The sequence below is a fragment of the Frieseomelitta varia genome, unplaced genomic scaffold (genome assembly GCF_011392965.1).
Source record: "Frieseomelitta varia isolate USP_RPSP 00005682 unplaced genomic scaffold, Fvar_1.2 scaffold_900, whole genome shotgun sequence".
NCBI lineage: Eukaryota > Metazoa > Arthropoda > Insecta > Hymenoptera > Apidae > Frieseomelitta > Frieseomelitta varia.
The window spans coordinates 239,941-258,769 of NW_025110702.1; the positions used below are offsets into that span (position 1 = coordinate 239,941).

The 18,829-nt window shown below is 40.0% G+C and overlaps 1 protein-coding gene across 1 annotated transcript in view; it reads right to left on the minus strand.

Annotated features, from left to right (window-relative positions):
- Positions 1 to 18,829, minus strand: part of LOC122537310 (alpha-1-syntrophin-like) — a 40,641-nt gene that overhangs the window by 7,951 nt on the left and 13,861 nt on the right. The gene's annotated exons all lie outside the window — the stretch shown is intronic.

The following is an 18,829-nucleotide window of genomic DNA, read 5'->3' on the forward strand; positions in this document are numbered from 1 at the left end:
TTTTTTTTTTTTTTTTTTTTTTACTGACGAAAACAAATGGCAACCGAGGAGGAGATTTCATCGGTGTTACAGTAGAAATTTCGCCACGAGATCTCGAGATCGATTCGCGCACAGCGCGATTGAATTTAAGTGAAAAAATTTTGTAGGAATTTCTGTAGGTATTCAGCGCGGCGTGAACTGCCTTGGAGGGTAAATTACCCCCCTCGTGCCTGCGTCGTAAAAATCGCTCGCGGCTTTATTGCGCGTGGCACCGCTGACACTGAAGAGGCGCTCTTCAACCCCCTTTGCGCCCTGCAATCTGTCCGCTGACGAATGGTCCTGACGTACGCGCGGGGCTCGCGTACTCGTTAGATTTATAGATTTTTCGGGGGCCGCGTTGGAAAAAATGCCGATCAAAATGCCGCCGGCCGCGAGAGCATGTGGTAAAAAAGCCGCGATTCGCATAATGGGATAGCTTTAGGAAAAAAAAAAAAAAAAAACGAAAGCTTTCTCTAGTGTCATCGAGTTCCATTAAAGTTTCAAGTTGCGAGGGTAGTCTGGTTGAGAGGATAGTCTAGCTGGTAGTTGCGTGGATTGCGAAGACTATGAAGTTTACCGCGCGAAATGCTGGAATCGTCCCCTTAAAATGATGTAAATTTAAATTATACTGCGAAAAGGTCGGAGATTGAACAATTCCGTTTCTTTTTGCCAGTTTTGGGAAACTTTCGAGTAATTCAAACCTCACTCTAACTTTTTTGTGATACTATTCATCATCAGGTTCAATCGAGAATTGAAAAATCTTTAAAAGTCTCGGAATTCTTTGAAAACAGATATCAGTGTAAATTGCTCTCGAATTTGTTTGTTCACAAAAATAAAAATCGATCTCCGATCGTCCAATTACGAGTCAATGAAAATATTTTGAAGAATCTTTAATTTTCCAAATGATGGCCCTAGTGTCAAAACTCTCCAGTTTCTCGACCGATAAAAATAAAAATCGTTCTCCAAACAATTACGCTTCGTTTTTAAAAACGTACAATCTTCTCTTTCCTCAATTTTCCCTCTTTATTCACGAAAATGAAAATCGATCTCCGATCTTCCAATTACGAGTGAACGAAAACATCGTTTTCGAAAATCTCTAATTTCACAATCCAAAAACTGGCGCAGCGAGATATTTTCAACGACCCGAGGTTCCCTTGCTTCCAAATAAAAATCGTTCTCCAAACAACGAACAAACAATTACGCTTCCTTTCTAAAAAAAAAAAAATCCTCGATCTCCAACGATACGCATATAATTCTTTCTCACGGAATTTTTTTTTTCCGTGAAACTAAAAACCGATCTCCAAGCCTCTTACATAATGGCAGCGAATTCAGCCGCGCAAAAGGGCTGGATTACTCGCGTTCACCCGTTATACAGAGTAGCAGCGCGCACGGCGAATAACGTACGAGCTCCTCCGGGTGCAATCCTGGCTCGGCGGTGCTGTTCCATCCCCCTCTCGCCCCCTTCTGGATCGCGTTCGGCGGATTTTACCCTCGGCCTGGAAACGTTTTCCACTTCCGATAGTCAATGCCTCCGAAATCGGGAAAGTTTTCGCGAGATTCGCGACGAAATTACGCGAAACGCGACAGAATACGTTAACCCGCGTTCACAGTTACCCTGTACGTCAATCCGAAACCAATCGAAATCTAGTAAATTTTTCTTAAGTTGAACTTGAGTGGATCTGCGGATCATTTGAGCAACGTAGCTCCGTTTCGTTGAAATTTTGCAATATTTTATCACGCAACGTTGATAAACCACGCACGATGGAAAGACAAAATATGATAATAATGTAATGCATGCTGTTATAATGAGAACACGTAATGGGACATAATAATAATAATAAATAATGATATATAAATATTGAATAATAATATGTAAATGTTAAATTAACGTTGCACAAGTATTATAATAATAAAATACATATTATTATAATGACATTGTAATGTGACGCAATAATAATAAATAATGATATATAAAAAGACGCATGCACGTCTATCAAGAACACGGATTTTTTAATTCTTTAATTCAGTGAAACACTCGCAATCTTTAATTTAAAAATTTGAAATCCTAAATTGGATTCGTACATGTGACAAATGGCGGGAATCGATGATTTTTGACTCGTTGGAAACTGTTGTTTCAATCATATCGGTCAGCCTGATTTTTTTTCAATCCAGGGACGCATAGCTGGTAGTAATTATAATAAATGAATAATTCTCCGGCGTGATCGATATGCCGATACATTATAATTGAGTTATTTGTGCAATTAGTGGAAATATGTTCGATCGTGGGTGCGCGTGTGTCAAAGTGAAATTTACAAGAGAATAGGGCAACGAAAATTGTAAGTGCCGGTGATATTAATTCCCTCGGGAACATATTTCGATATACAAACGCGTAAGTCTGACGTACATGAATTCATTGCGAGCAACTTTGACTCGCAAACGACTCGATAATCAGGATTTCAGCACCTTGCAACTTTTCTACTTACAATTAGTATAGAGTTACACGCGTTGAAAAATAGGATTATTCTACTTACAATTATTTCTACCTACAATTAGTATAGAGTTACGAATTACACGTGTTGAAAAATACGTTATTATTTTTTCATTGGAAAAACTCAACTGAAACTGGTCAACAGGGAGAGACTTCAACGACGCAAAAAAATAATCACGGGACAACGATAATAACGACAAACAATATTCTCCGAGAGCCAAAAGAATTATCACGAGATAAGACAAGACACTGCAAGTTCGAACCAATGTACGATGTACAATCCCGTTAACAAACTAAAAATCGAATCAATTCGTCGGAAGGGAGAGAGAGAGAAAGAGACAGAGTGAGCTTCGTTCAGATAATTAAACAGCCCGGCGAACAAACAGCGAAAATGAGAACGGAAGGTGAGCGGAAGTTAAGAGAGGAAGGCCGACGAGAAAGAAGAAGAAAAGGGGGGAGAGAAAGCGATTGCTCTTCAACCGCAATAATCGAGTGTCAACGAAGAAACCAGAAGACAGAGGGAGGAAGAGGCGACGCAAAGCTAAGAACGGCCAAAGGGAAGTACACACAACGGGGCTGGGAGGGTAGTGAAGATGGAAAAGAAACGAAGAGAACGATGGCGCTGGGAGGGGGGGGGGGAGGATTCGAAAGGGAAAAGCAACGGACGGTAAATAAAGGCGTTAAACGAGAATGGATGTTCGTCCGAGGCCCGTAATCCCGGCCGAAAAGGAACGAACCGGCGGAAGCCTTCGTGTGCAACTTGCAAAGGGGTAAACTTTCTTCTGCCCCGTCTCCGGTGAAGACCGACGAGGGGTGAGAGGCTGAGCAGGAGGAGGAGGAGGAGGAGGAGGGAAGTGTTTCGGTCGTAGCCGAATCACTTCCGGTTTGTCTCGCAGTAAAACTTCCTTAAGTCGGTCATTTCGTTCCCCCCCCCCCCTCCCCCCACCCCTCGCGGTCTCGATACGGACCTCCTCGACCGGAAATAGCTTTTCGGTGCTCCACTTTCCACCCTCGGCCACCCTTTCTTCTCTCAACTCTCCCTCTCTCTTTCTATCTGTCTTTCTTTCTTTCTTTGTCTCTTTCTTCCATTTTCGGCCATTTCCTTCCTTCGTTCGTTTTTTTTTTTTTTTTTGGCCAAGACGGTTAGAAACGGGGCTCGAAACAGCATCGATCGCCGCTGCTCCGACGTTCGGGGAACTTTCGGGAAAGTCAGCTCTCTCGCCTCGTTCCGCGGTGAAACAAACGGGTCGATAATAGGGTTACCGAGATTAGGGTACGTTCTCTCCGGGAGAACGCCGCGTTAAAAGTTTCACGATTCGATTGGTTTTTTTTTTCTTTTTTTTTTTTGGAAAAAATGCGAGCTTCGTCTGACACGTAAACGTGTGTTTACGCGCTTGTAACGCGCGAATGTGCGCTTGTGGAATTTTGTTTGCCCGAGGAAAACGATTCGTGTATAATTGCAGTTACTATCGTTTTCGAAATTTCTCGTTCACACAACGCTATCGTGAACAGAGATTTTTGGTAAATGGATTTTTGTTTCTACTTGTTCGCGATAGTTTACTTTTGGTTACTAAGTAATAGGGATACCTTCAAACAATGTTCAAATTACTTTTTTTAAATTAATGGCACTAGATGTCACTAGATGGTTTATTAAATTTGAAAAAAAAAAATGACATTACTTGCAGATACACCCTTGATATTATTCGTAACGAGTGAAAAGTTTATCGAGTTTGTTAACGGTAAAGACACTGCCCGTTAAAAGTCTCGCGGCACTTTTTATTTCAATCGAACGTTGTTTCAACGCTTTCAGAATTTTAAGCTCGTTTGAAAGTTTCTTGAAAAGTTGAAGGGTGACTTTGAGGAAATTAAAAGTTGGCCGGGGAGAATTTGATAATTGATTCTTAACCAGTTTCAATATGATCACGACGTCAAGTCTCGAGTCACTTTCCGCTTTCAATGTTCAGTGTTTATCGTAGACAACGAAATCGTTTAACTTCATGTATATTTTAATGTATACATTTTATGCGACAGATTTGTTTGTCACATAGGATATTATTATTAACGTAATCGACACAAAGTGTAAGAACGGGAAAATTAGCATTATGTATCCAGTTTTGAAACAAATATACTAATCGTCCTAAGATTTTCAACTACTACATCGATCTTTAACTCTAACCGCATTACTGTTTTTTTCTTAAAAAACAAATTTAACAAATACTGCGCGTATAGTGGACGGAGAGATTTTTCAAAAAAATATTTCTCAAAACGCATATACATGCGTATTTTCTAGTAGATTAACGAATAAACGTTTTACCAAGCATGCAAGAGACGAAGCGCGAAATTTCACGAAAAGATGAAATAATGGCGCGTTGAAAAAACCAAAAAAAAAAAAAAAAAATGCGGAATTAAACGCAGTCAGATACGATTCGCAGTCAGAGTCCGGGCAAAGACTGCGAATTTTTTTCAAATTCGAATTTCAGTGGAAATTCCCGACAAACCAGGAAGCAGGATCGGTGCTATCGTTCCGCCGCTCTACGAGTAGTTGACGCGTTTAAGCCGGATTAAAATTTGATGCGGCAAAGGGGGGGAGGGGGGGGAGGGAGTGGGCCCCGCGTATCTCGATTAAAAATGAAAAAACGCTCGAACACGCGTGCATGCTTGATAAGGGACAGGCGGACGACGAGTTTCCCTCGATGCACGCTGGCTGGCTGGCTGGCCGGAGGATCGTGAAAAATTTACGAATCAGACCGCACTCCATCGGTCTTCGCTTCCGGTAGCACCGGTTGCCGATCATCTCCCCGCTGTTTCCTTCTCTTTTATTCAGCCGGGTTCGTTAAAACGTAAAAAATGTCCGCAACGAAGACTTCGAGCACGATACTTCGAGCTAGAATCCGCTGTTTCTTTCATGACCCTCGCCTCTCGCAAAGGTACACTGCGGCACACGGAATGGAATTTGATTTTGATGATATCCGATAGCGGCTTTAGGTCGTTATATATTACGTTCGCGCTGACTTTGGTATTTTATACTTGGAAAACAACCGAAAATACACGAGCGTTAAGCGTTAAGTCTTTGGTTTTTGCTTCTTGACGTTGACTTTATATATTATATACTATACTATTATACATTATTATATATATTATATATTATATACTATATTATTTTATATGTCACATATTATATATTATATATATATATATATACTTCATACTCGGAAAATTAATTTTTCTTCTTCTTCTTTACCACGTTTTTTTTTCTTTAATCATATTCCTCACTATAAATTCTTCACGCATACGCATTATTATCCAAATTTCGATACTAAAATATTTATTAAACGTAACCATCGTGTCGTTTTTACGTTTACACGATCGTAATTAAGGAAGCGGGACCTAATTAGAAATTTAAATGTCTCGCGTACTGCGCATACTTTCACAGTAATTAATAATCCTGCGTCAGTGGTGCATTTTGTCAAAAAATGGCGAGAATTTGTTCGTCGTGTACATGGAGCTACCAAGGTGTTTATTTTCTGTAAAACTGCGTCAATTAACGATAGACAATAGGGAAACACTTTCAAACAACGATCCAGAGGAGCATTGTTCTAAAAGGGCGAATGATCACCTCGCGTACTTGCCCCTTTGATTTATTACCGTGGTGACGTGGTATCGTAAATTTTATCGTAGAAAAATGCAGCGCGGTGGAACGTATGTAAAAGGAAGATAAGGAAGCGTGAAATATAACGACAAGAAGCTCGATAATGTAGCACGAAGCACGAAAAGCTCGTGGCATCATGCTCGCTTCTCCATCTTCGGTTCGCCCGAGTTCAATTCCTGTGGCAATACTTCTTCTTCCAATATTTCCCCGATCACGATGACTTTCACAACGTTAATTTTGCCCGATGCAATTTTGGTTAATTACGCCGAGCTTGTCTCACAAAATTTTCCTCCGCCGGTTTGAAAAAAAGATAGATAGAGAGAGAGAGAGAGAGAGAGAAAGAACACTTTGCGACGAGTTTCGCGGGGGATAACGAGCGCGAATTTCTCTTGGAAAATAGAAGCTCGGTTAAAGGGGCGTAATCAAGCAGAAAGGAATTCCCGAGGAGGAGCATTCCGAGGAGAAGAAAAACGTTGCTCACCTAGCGCGTTCAACGATACAGAAAACGCGACGTTGGATTTCATTGGTGGAAACAACGTGGATCGGAAAGCAAACAGCGCGTGTACCTCTGTGAACGTATGACGCAAAAACTGCCACGCGGTGGAAAACTTACAGAACGGAGAACAACAACAGAGGGGGGGGGGGGGGGGGGGGGGGGGGGGGGGAAGGGACAAAGTTTCGGGCTCGTCATATATCAGAAACGACAATCCGCAAAAGTCATCCCTCCCCTGTAACTCGACCGGGAACTCTTTCGTCGCACGACGCTCGTCGTCGTCGAGATTCACCTTTTATGAGGCGACAACTTGCTGCAACCACTTCAGGCTCGTTGTACCGATTTCAACTTCCTGCTATCGTACGAAGCCTAGATTCAATCCCGATGGGCAAAGTTTCCCGCGGATGGAAAGAAGTAAGACGGCGAGGAATGGCCGTGCCAGGTCGATCAACAACGACATCATACGAGGGATTCTTCGCTCTGGCGACGTCACGCTATCACCGTTTCCGAAGATGGCAATGATCGCGGTTTTATTCGCGTGAAATACGTCCATATATCGGAGGATATAGGAGGGAGAGAAAGAAAATGTTACGAGGCACTGTAGGGAAAGTTTGCGTGGCTTATTGTTTATGTAACGAGCGACATTCAGTTGTTAAATCGGTAATTTGCAAGTTTGTTCGCGCGGAAAGCTTCATCCGTGTTGCTGATCGTTTCGATACTTCCTTACGTACTGTTGCTTTGCGAAAATATTCGAATACTCGGAGGAATTATTTATGTACGTGTTATACGTGACATTTTGACATTTCGCTAACATCGCACTGAGATCCGACTATTGTGTTTAAAATAACTTTAAGACATTAACAGTCAGTATTGTATTGATAAGTCTCAACATTACATATCGTTACATGTTCAAGATGTAACTAATTCACTATTCACAGTGTTTATTAATTTTTTATTTAATATACATTTCTAACAAATATCTTCTAACTTGTACATTTTCAGAATTAGTTTCAGATTTTACCAATATAATCACAGCTGTCGTCTGTTATGACAGTGTTAATAAAATATCAAAATGTTTTATACAACACACGTATACTTACATGTTCGATGACTATATACGAGATTAAAAAGCCATATAGAAATTTGCTTCGACTACAAAGAATACTCCACTTTAAACATTTTATGTATATTATATACATTCTATACAATTTTTAAATTTCTCACAAATATCCTCGATCTACCAATAAATAAATAAAGAGAGAATTTATCTCGTTTCTACGTTCGATAAAAGAGAGAACCGTGTGTATCACTTTGTCTCGGAAACTTGGTGAATCGTTCGGAACTTAATCGTAAGGGCGTAACGACAACGCTTTTACCAGCTTACGTTCGCCGCCCGTGAACGTTGACTTCGATCTAACGTTCAACAGACGAACTTCTGGAACGGGGCGAGACGAAAATCCCAATAGAATCTGGTTCGCTTTAAATCCGATTTCGCGAATCTACGATCGAGGGAAGGGCACTCTGGCTGAGAGAAACGCGCGAAATACGCACGAACGAAAGACAGACGTTGGAGTTGAAGAACTCGCGGAAGCCAGGCTCGCCGTTGCGACTCGATAAGGCGAGACACGCCACCGTCGATCGTGATTGCAAATAGAATTTCGTGTTATCGTTAACGAGAATTTCGTCTCACGGTTTCGTCGCGCGGAAGCGGAATAAAGAGACGAGAGGAATGCTGCCGGGTGAATCGGCGCCGAAGATCGAGGCGGCACGTGTACACACGAACGAGATACACGCGAACGCGAGGACGCCGCATAGTCGAGGCGATGTTCACACGCTGCACACGCGGAACAGGAAGAAGCGGCCAAATAGATTTTCGTTATCGGCGTCTTCGTCCGCGTCTTTCTACGCTTCGCGGCGCCGCGGAATAATGCCCGAGGCTCGCAGGCAGGCGAAGGCTTCTTCATGGAAATTCGATACTTTGATATGGTTTTCTTCTGCTCGTTACTTTAAATCAGAAAATATCACCGGCCCGCACAAAGCGACTGTGTCATTTCTCCCTCTTCCATTTCCGCACGCTAGTCGTCGCCGAGACTGCATCCGCGCTCCCGCGAATCATGTTTCACGTTTGACGCGCACGATCCATCTGTTTTGCCTCGTTTTCTCCCTGTGAAAATAAATTCACCCTCTTTCACCCTTTCTGGAGTCTTGGAGAGAGTGAGAGAGAGAGAGAGAGTTCACTCACGCGTACGTGTACAACGATGAAACGATGCGGTGTTTTTTTTTTTTTTTTTTTTAATTAACTCCGTGGTCTTTTTCTAATAGCAATGTGGCGTTAATGCGTGAAGCAGATGATTTATAATTTGACTTACATTGGTATTGGATCGTCATGTATTGTCATTCGTTATTGGTACATGATTGACGTACGTATAATACGAGACGTATGAGAGTGAAATTATTAATTATAAAATAGAGACTGATTGAATTCGATGTAGAAGAAAGAACTTGGAGGAAAAGGAAGTAGGAATTAATAGAGGTGCGAAATTGGAGAGAAAACAGAAATAATCTGATCCTTGTAAATAATATTCAATTTATAAATGATTATTTTACGACTAGGCCATCATCCGAGAAAAACGACTATCAATTAAATTACTATTAATGTAATAGTATTAAAATATAAATAGAATTCTCTAAATAAAGTAGAATCCTCCTCCTTGAAATATAAAATAAAATAGAATTATGGTGTGATAAAAAACGAGTGAAAGAAATAAAAGATAAAATAGAATTAAAGTGTGAATGAATACCAAATTCGTTTATATTTATTATAACTCTTTAACTCAAGATGACGAATTAACTTGTCATTGAAAAACTGGAAAATCTTCAACCCTATATAACCCTATCCTTACTAAAGTATAATCAACGATAAAATAATTAGTACACTTATTACATCGAAAGATATGCGTTTAAAGATGAATGCATCTTTTATTATATGCTTCTCGTTCGGTATTAAGTCTTTGGATTTTTGGTAATTTTAAGCATCCAGAGGGTCAAAGTTCAATGAGACAAGTTTTACGCGTTGGATAAATATTTTCCAATTTAACCAAGTTCAACATTCTCCTTCATTAGAAATAAAAATAAAGATCAGTTTATTACGATAAATAATTTCGAGTTTTTTTTTACAAAGTTCCAATCTTACAAACTCGTAATAGTTTATTCTATTATTTGGTTCTCGCGTGTAACGTAGCTCCAAACCACGGCTTGATGTCCAGTAACGATTTTCTCGTCGAACGCGCAAACCGAAAGTGCACAAGTTCGAGACATGAAATTAAAACACACGTAATCGAACGTCAAACAGCAGCGCAAGCCCGTTAACGAGAAAGTAATCTCAATATCCACGTCGCATTCAATTTCATGACACACGAAATTGTTATGGCTGCAAAACGAATGAACCGCGATTTAAAATCGGGCAAAACAGCGTGATGTCTCGCGTGCGTGCCCGGAACGATCGTGAAACGCGTAACAACGCGCGAAACCAATTTCTCGATTGCATTTAGCGGATGCTACATATGTATGTACGTTTGTAATCTTGTAACGTCCGGACATGTTTCATATCGTTTGTACGTTAAACGAAAACCATTCATCTCATTACGATCGCTACCTTAATACGCTGATTTATATTCCGCTAGCTGCCGCGATATTTTATCTTATTATATACAATATGATTTGTTCGATACCGACGTGACATAATCTTTTGTTCAACGACAGAGCAACACAACCGATTGTGTCTAATTGTTTGAGCATTTTACAACTGGTCGGGAAAATAAATGGCGATACTTTCCGCGTCGTGTAACGATCAAAGCGAAAAATATAAATTTCCATCCGGAAAGTTCACAATTCAAATACTTTTTTTTTCAAGATCGTTTAAAATAAGTGTCAACATTTTATATTTTTCACACCTCTTTTATATTTCTCAAAATATTTAATCTGTCCTATTATTAACACTGGAACTAGACCAAAATGGTCAAAATGACCAATTTATAATTTTTAAAATAATGCATTATTAAAAATTTAAATGATTTTCTGAAAATCATTTAAATGTGTAAATGAAAGCTGGTGTAATTTATTGTATTATAAAGCTTCTCCATTTTTAATGTTTCTGATGGAAATTTTATACTTTAGTCGTGGGTAGTTCCAGTGTTAATATGATAAGAAACTGATTTTCAATCAATGACGTGCTGTCGCGTGATTTTTAGTGGCTGTAAATGGAAATTACTCCCGACAGAGTTATTAATCAATAATTATAGCATTATAACCGAAGCAGTGAGATAACTGAAAATGTCAAATTTGAAATATTTCTTTGTATAATGTTACAGCGTGCAGTCAAACAAATTTTAGACAACATTGAATTCTGACTTGCGATCCATCGTCGTTACTAAAAATTTCGCTTCGCAGAACGATTTTTAAAAGCGATTGACGTCGTTCGACAATGCATTATACTTGCAAAAGTGTCCAGTGAACGGTGAATGGCCGACTTCCGTCTTTCAATCGCGCGGAGGAATTTCGGGGGAGGGAAAAAGAACGCGGACGTCGGCCGCGCGCGATTTACGATAAGTACCGATATTCAATAACCAAGTCGTCTGCTACGTACGACAGTGACCTTAAATAAAACTAAAAGCACGTGGGCGTGCTAACGCGGTCTTTGTACGAAGTTTATGCACGGGCTGATCATAAAGTTGGTAAACCTAGGGCGGCACGTGATCGCATTTCTTCCGGCACAAACGTGAAACCCCTACCTCCTTCTTTCCCGGGCTGATTTTCAATTCTAATCCGCTGGCTGAACGGACGAACGTTCGCGCGCCGACGATAAAGTTGCCCACCCCTGCTATACGAATTCGGATTCGGAATTGTTAAAAATATGTAACAAAAATTCAACCGTTTTTCATTTCGTACGTGGCGATAACGGTTGAATTTTTGTCAAAGTGACCCAGTTTCATATGTATATATATATATAGTGCAAAATTGAGTCAATAACAAAAATTTTTAAGAAATACATGAAAATAAACTATCTGATTATCTGATTCTTTATAGTTTTAGGAAACTGAAGCTATTTTTTAACTTTTAAGATTAGGTTTCTTCCTGGCTGAAAAAAATAAAAAACACAGAATCAATTTTGCACCAGAATATTTTCATAGTCTAATTTACAAGCTTTATCATACCATAATATTTTGTCCATAAGCCATTTGTTTAGATAATAGCTCTAATACGTCTTGGCACACTTTCAAACAATCTTGAGCAGAAATCAGATGGCTGTTCAATAACACGAGCATGTAGTTCCAGTATTGAGCTAGGAGGAGAGTTGTATGCGTCTAGAATATTTTTTTTTTCAATATACCCCGTAGATTTTCGATGTGGTTTAGGTTGGGGCTTCGTGCAAGCCAATCTAAGATCGGAAATGCCTGAGTAGTCAGCTAATTAGTTACGCTTTTCGCTGTATGTTTCGGGTGGGGATCATGTTGAAAAACGATTTCTTCTACAGCGAAGGACATATCTTGCATACAATTTGGCAAATGTTCTTTTAAAATGTCTTTATACATATATTGATTCATAATCCCCGCAAGTTTGTGCAATGGGCCAACACCATCTTCCGTTATACACCCCCACAACATATGTGTGCTTGACTATGAAAAAATTCTGGTGCAAAATTGATTCTATGTTTTTTAATTTTTCAGCCAGGAAGAAACCTAATCTTAAAAGTTAAAAAAATAGCTTCAATTTCCTAAAACTATAAAGAATCAGATAGTCAAGTTTATTTTCATGTTTTTATACTTTATTTGACAATAAAAAATATTTTTCTTAAAAATTTTGTTATTGACTCAATTTTGTACTCCACTGCATATATATATATATACGTGTATATCGATCGGTAGAATTTTCTATAAAGTTTCGCGTCGCGAAATCGAACTTCGTTCCGATGGTACAGCCTGTTGTCTAGCTGTACGTCAATATTTGAAGCCCGTGAAACTGGATAGGAATGTGGGCAAAGATTGTCGCATGAATATGCATCCCGTGTAGTGTCGTTCGTCTGCCTTCGCGGATTCAAGTATTCCGGACAATTTTCTATCGTATGGCAACAGTGTGAAATTCACGGGAAAATATATTTTTTAAAAATCTCGTCTGAATGGTATCTTTCTTCTAATAGAGAATTTTGATGAACAGTTGTAACCGATTTCAAATATTACTGTAAAATATATTAAATATAAATGAATATATTGTATATATATTAAATAATACATTTAAATAAATTATAAATAATAGATTCAATATATTTTACAGTAAAATTATGGTTACAGTGGAGTATTCTAATGATAATCACGTTCATAAAATATACAGACTCACGAAAGTGTTTGAACAGAATAACTTTTACGTGTTACGTAAAACATTTTTTAATTTCATTTTAATAATTCTGTAACGAGAGACAAGTAAAAATTGGAAATCAATCGAAAAATGTACATAGAAGTTACAAGATTTTTATTGCTAACATATATTTAATGAACAGTTGTCTTTAGCATGCAATAAGTAATTAGAAATGGTCTTATTAAATGTTGAGGCTCACTGATACAATTGATTAAATATCAATACTAAATATTATTAATAGATATTCAATAAATATATTTTCCACATGTTAAAATGTTTTATACAAGACACATGATATAGTTATAAAAATTTTTCATAAATTTGATAAGAAATATCTGTAGAATACGTAGCTTAAATTCAACTTTCCCGAAACACATAAGAAATTCCACTTTCAATTCATGCTTCTCTTTTTCACCTCTTTCACACAGACAAATAAGAAAAGAAAATTCCCTAGAAACTTTTCGCTATCGTACGTCACGGTTAAACAAGAACACGTGGAAAATCGCAAGGCGTTCCAAGCGAGCCGAGGAAAAAGCGCAAACCGACTTATCGCGACCTCGCGATACTCCCGTGACCCAGTTACATCTTAACGACTGGTATGTTAATTCAACGAATGCGAAATGTCGCTGTTAAAAACGAGGCTGGATGTTATCTTAACGGTAGCTCTTTTCCTCCTCTTTCGGAACGAATCATTCCGAATGTCGAGTGGTTTTGTACGATTGAAAAAACGGGGAAGTGGGTCGATCAGTCAGATCGCGAGTAGAGAGAAACAGAAGCAAAAATCGAGAACCAGCGGTCGAGAGTCAAATGGATAAAGGCTTCCATTCCCATGGACGAATCCTCGACAGATTTAACCGATCGAGTCAAGTGCAATTACCTTCAAACGAGGAGGAAATAATTCGCAATTATTTGCAAACAATACTACTTGTTTTACAATCGTTACGAGCGTCGTCGATAGTATAACCTCGATTCCACGATCGAGGATCGTGCAATTACGATAAGAATTTCACCGAGTTTTCGGAGCGAATCAGGGATATCCACGGATAAAGGGAATCTGGCTCTCGTTGCAATGAAACCGATCGGCTTGGATGCAGAGAGCCAGGAAACAAAGAGGTTTCGCCGGTATAAACGGGCCGGTACGGCGGATGGCTTCCGTGGATAAAGCACTTTTAAAGATCGCCTGGTTTAATGATAACCGATTGATATCGGCCAGGTATCTATAAAACTTCCAACGGTTTATTTTTATGAAATATTAAGAAGAGTGACTTCGATCGTACAGATTCTGTTACCTATAACTTAGTGGGTCGTTCAATATCGCGAGCTGAACGAAACGTTCTTTGCCCGACTCTGTATTTTGTAGTATTTGTTGGAAAAGATGCGAAAAATGTACACGAAAATACATATTTACTATAGATTTTGACAGATGAAGTCAATAGTTATGTTTGTGAAAATTAAAAAATCCACAAAAGTCCGCGGTTTATTCATCCGTACTATCGGACAACTCCATTCTAGATTCAAGTAGAATTTCTCAAAACAAGCATGAAACTGGAAAGAAGAATTCCTTTCCTTCTGGAAAGTATTCTATATTTTAGGGATCATCTGACCCTATTCTATATTTTAGGCATCATTTTCGTGTCACATTAAATCACATCGATTTAAGCAGATTCTGCATCGCCGGGGTAATAATTTTTAAATAATAATTTATAACAACAGACTTGAGCAATGTATTTAAGACAAACGACGTGAATTATTGAATAAAATAATGGATTCAATTGCTCAATCGTAATGGAAACATTGTGAAAATTATATCAAACGTTTAATAAAATAAAATAATTTAATTGTTTTAAATGAATTATTCAAACTATGCGTTTCTATGATACTTTTGTATGTTACTTTAATTATTTTATTTTATCGTTAAATAGTTATACCATTTTATTTTTTAATAATTTTAACTATTTACTTCTAACAATTGAATATGTGATTGAATTCCCTTATATTTAGTTTTAATATTAAGTTGCGTGTGTCTTTAATTAATCACAAGATAATTAATCTTTGTAAATTCACTGTTGGCACATAGAATGTCGTTATAATACATGTGAAACAACTTTATCTCTTTTTTTTTTAAATACATAAAATATTTTAAACTGTAAAATACCTAGAATCTAGTTATACATCTTTAATTATAGATCTTTTGCGAATAACGAAACTACAGAGTTGACTTCACCGTTTACGGAAATCACCGTGCACGCTACTCTGGCAGTCGATAAATTGTCCCCCGTTCGTTCGAAAACCTCCTATTATCGTATACCATCGCAAGAAGCTCTTACAGTATAGCCATTTGGGAACGACGATAACCATACACCTCCAAAATCTCTTTTCCAAATAGCGCACACTCCGGCGGCCGACGCCGACGGTCCCCTAAATCGTGGACGGTTCAACGACCGCGAATGGACCGGCGTTTCGAGCGGCCGAGCCGCGTTTCACACATCCTGCGCGTAAATTTCGTTTATCGAAACAATTGGCCGATCTTGGCGCTCCGAAAATCCCTGCATACGCCCCGGCCAGCCGCTCGAGACTCTCGCTCTAACTCCAACTCCTCGTGGAAAAGCCCGACCGGTGGTTTCACGTCGATACACGGCCGCAGTTCGCGCGCGGCTAGCCAAGATTTATGAGACCGAGCAACGGCGTCACGCGACCAGCACGACGACGTGGGGTGGTAAGAGGCCGTCGTCGAGACTGTCAGGTTCTTCCAGGCATAATATGACGTATCGAGACTTGGTCGTGCCACGCGGGACCACGGTACTTCCACTCGTACCTGGCGATGCGAGATGTGGAAAAAAGAAAAAGAGAAAAGAAAAAAAAAAGAAGAAAAGACTAAAACGACAGACGAGAAAAGGGGTAGGGGTAGGGGGAGAGGGCGAAGGACGGAGGAGGGTGTAGTTGTCGGTTCATAAATCACTGAAACGAGAGAGGGACCAGAGCCAGCGGGGTTTTCGAATCGTAACAAAGTGGAAGATAGCCCCGGTTGGAAGGTCGGGAGAATATGGCCACCATTTTTCGTTGGCTTCGACCGCTGAAAGCGCACGTAACGCCGTAGGACGTTTTATGTCTGCGTGATTCCGCCTTTTCACCCCCTTCCCCCCCGTGCTACCCCGTGTCGAAGATTTTGGTCTGTCATGCTCGGCTTCCACCTCCCCTTTTCCCTTTCTGCCACTGCTTCTCAAAGATCTCTTTCTTCCCTTTCTTTCTTCCTTTTTCTATTTCCTTCAATCTCCACCTCGTCGTTCTCCTCTCTTTCATTGCCGTTCACCTCTCTTTCATTGCCGTTTTTGCCATATCTTTCTCCCACTTGGCTTCGACTCGCCTTTCAAGATTCACCCTACGCCTTCCACCGGTGCCAGCTTTAAAACGATACGAACGGCCAGTAGCTTCGCCACGAAAACGAAAACTTTTTCCCTCGCGTAGCACGTACAGATACTCATCCCGTAAGCCATTATCGAACCTCGCTTTCTGCCAATGAAACGAGTGTCCCCGCGATGTAAAACTCTTGGTATTCTTGCGTGTCATTCAGCGAGTCTATCTGGCGTGAATTTACTCGAGCGACTCGCACGTTTTCCTTTGGAATCTGGCGTGTGGAGGAAATTTCGTGATTCATCTTTGTATCGGTGTATGTAAATTGTCGATAATTATTTTTTCTTATTACTTTACTATGCAACGAGCGTGTAAATTATTCATTTTTATAACGATTTAATGAAACGTACGTAGAAATGAAACGTGGAACCAAGAATTTTTAGACAAATAAAATGTTCGTCCCAAATAAATTTTATCCCATCGATAACAAGTGACCAGCTTAAAATAAAAATAACAATTGTCTTGGCAGGCAAATATCAGTTTAAATCTGTTGATGCCCGTGAGTAGACAAAAGATCGAAAATTAAAAAAAAAAAAAAAAGGAAAGAAGACACAATGGTAGAATTAATTCCGGAGGACGACGTTTTGTCTTCGTTGACAGAGGAATTCCACTTGACGCGTTGTCGGCGAGCACGCGGGACCCGAGTGGTCGCGATAGAACACTATAAAACGGTTTACACGGCGAGTGGACGACAAATACGTTTCTTTCTCGCGCTTCCTTTCGATAAACATTTTTTTAGCCGATTACAAAACCGTCGCTTCCACGCCACCACGGACCTTTGTGCGGCAACAATACGATGGAAATGCAGTGCATATTTCACGCTGGAAAATCGAGAACGCCCGGCACAAAGCCGGATATAGGTCAGAGTTGTAACGCTCGAACGAAAACGCGACATTGTTTGTTGCGGAAGACAAAAGCCAGGCTCCCCCGTCGTGGCAGGGCGGGCTGCTTAAAGTTTCACAGCCGAACCTCTCGCAAAAATTGCGCCGCTCCTTCGAGAAATTGAGCAGATTGCTTTCGTTTATTCGCGGAATTTCTGACAAACGATCGCGTTCGCTGAATTTCCTTGTTTACGCTGGCGAACAATCCAGAGCGACGCTTTTGAACGTAAATCGCGCGCTTAAGGCGGAAACGTCGGCTGAAATTTCTTTGCGAAATTCATAAACGTTTCCCGTAATTCCTGGCTGACGTTTCCTTCATTTCCCATCCAGATCCGGCCTTTGTTGTCCCATTAATCCTCAAATTGCAGCCTGCACCTTTTACATAATACATTGTTGGGCTTTATTTCGACATTTCTGACCAACAACTTTGTCGTTCTGTTAATTTTTCCCAACTTTTATCTCAAGTGTAACTCTTTTTAATATTAATTTTTGTAATTTATTTAATATTATTAGCTGTGACTACTTGTATTTTTTTTTTTTTTTTTTTTTGATTTCGTCTCTTAACCGCGAGAAATCAAGTCTCTACCATGGAACCGAACGTGAAATCCAGCACTCGTCGGCCGCGTTAAGGTACTTCTCCATTTGTAAAATTGGTCTAACTTAAGTAAAATTGTCGCGAGTTGCTCTCGAGAGTATTTCTCGCAAATGGATACTACTTCTGAGAGTTACTGTCCGAGAACATCGCTTGAGAGAAAAAAATAGATAGAGAAAGAAATAGAGAATACTCTCGCGAGAGACTCTCAAATGGAGAAGTACTTTTAGTCGACAGATCATTTCTCGCGACAGAAGTAACAGAAAAAGAAGGAACAGCAACGACACCTATCTACCCATCAACGTAATAAAGCTACACCCTTAAAGGAGTTTGGTAAATTACAGTGTAATAAACCAAGGCATTGATCTGGCGGGCGAAATTAGACGAACTCGTTCGCCATCGAAAACTCGATTTTACCGATAAATTAACCCGGTGAATCAAAGGTGTTCCGGCTGCGACGCGGCGCGATCTTAATATACGTACGTACATGGCTGAATCTCCTAATGAAAACGTATCTTCCATCTGTAATTATAATCGTACGTTAGCGTGGCACGTCCCGGCTTATCGTCAATCTCCGCCGAGAGATAACACACGCGTGTATCGCGATAGACGTAAACAGGGGCCGAGTCACCGAGAGCCCTTACTCACCGCGGTCGATATCTCGTCGTCTTGAATTTCAAGGGGTTCTACCGATCGCGAGATCTCGCCGCCTGGCTACGCCATTGTTCTTCTCTCTTTGGCGGCCAACGACTACGGAAACTCAAATTGAATCTTGATTCCGGGAATTCCACGGGGAAGATTAACGGGACGCCGGCGTACAATCAGAAGCGAATTAGAGCGCCGCGATTGCGGTCTAATTAGCGGCCACTGCTCGGCTAATTCGTCG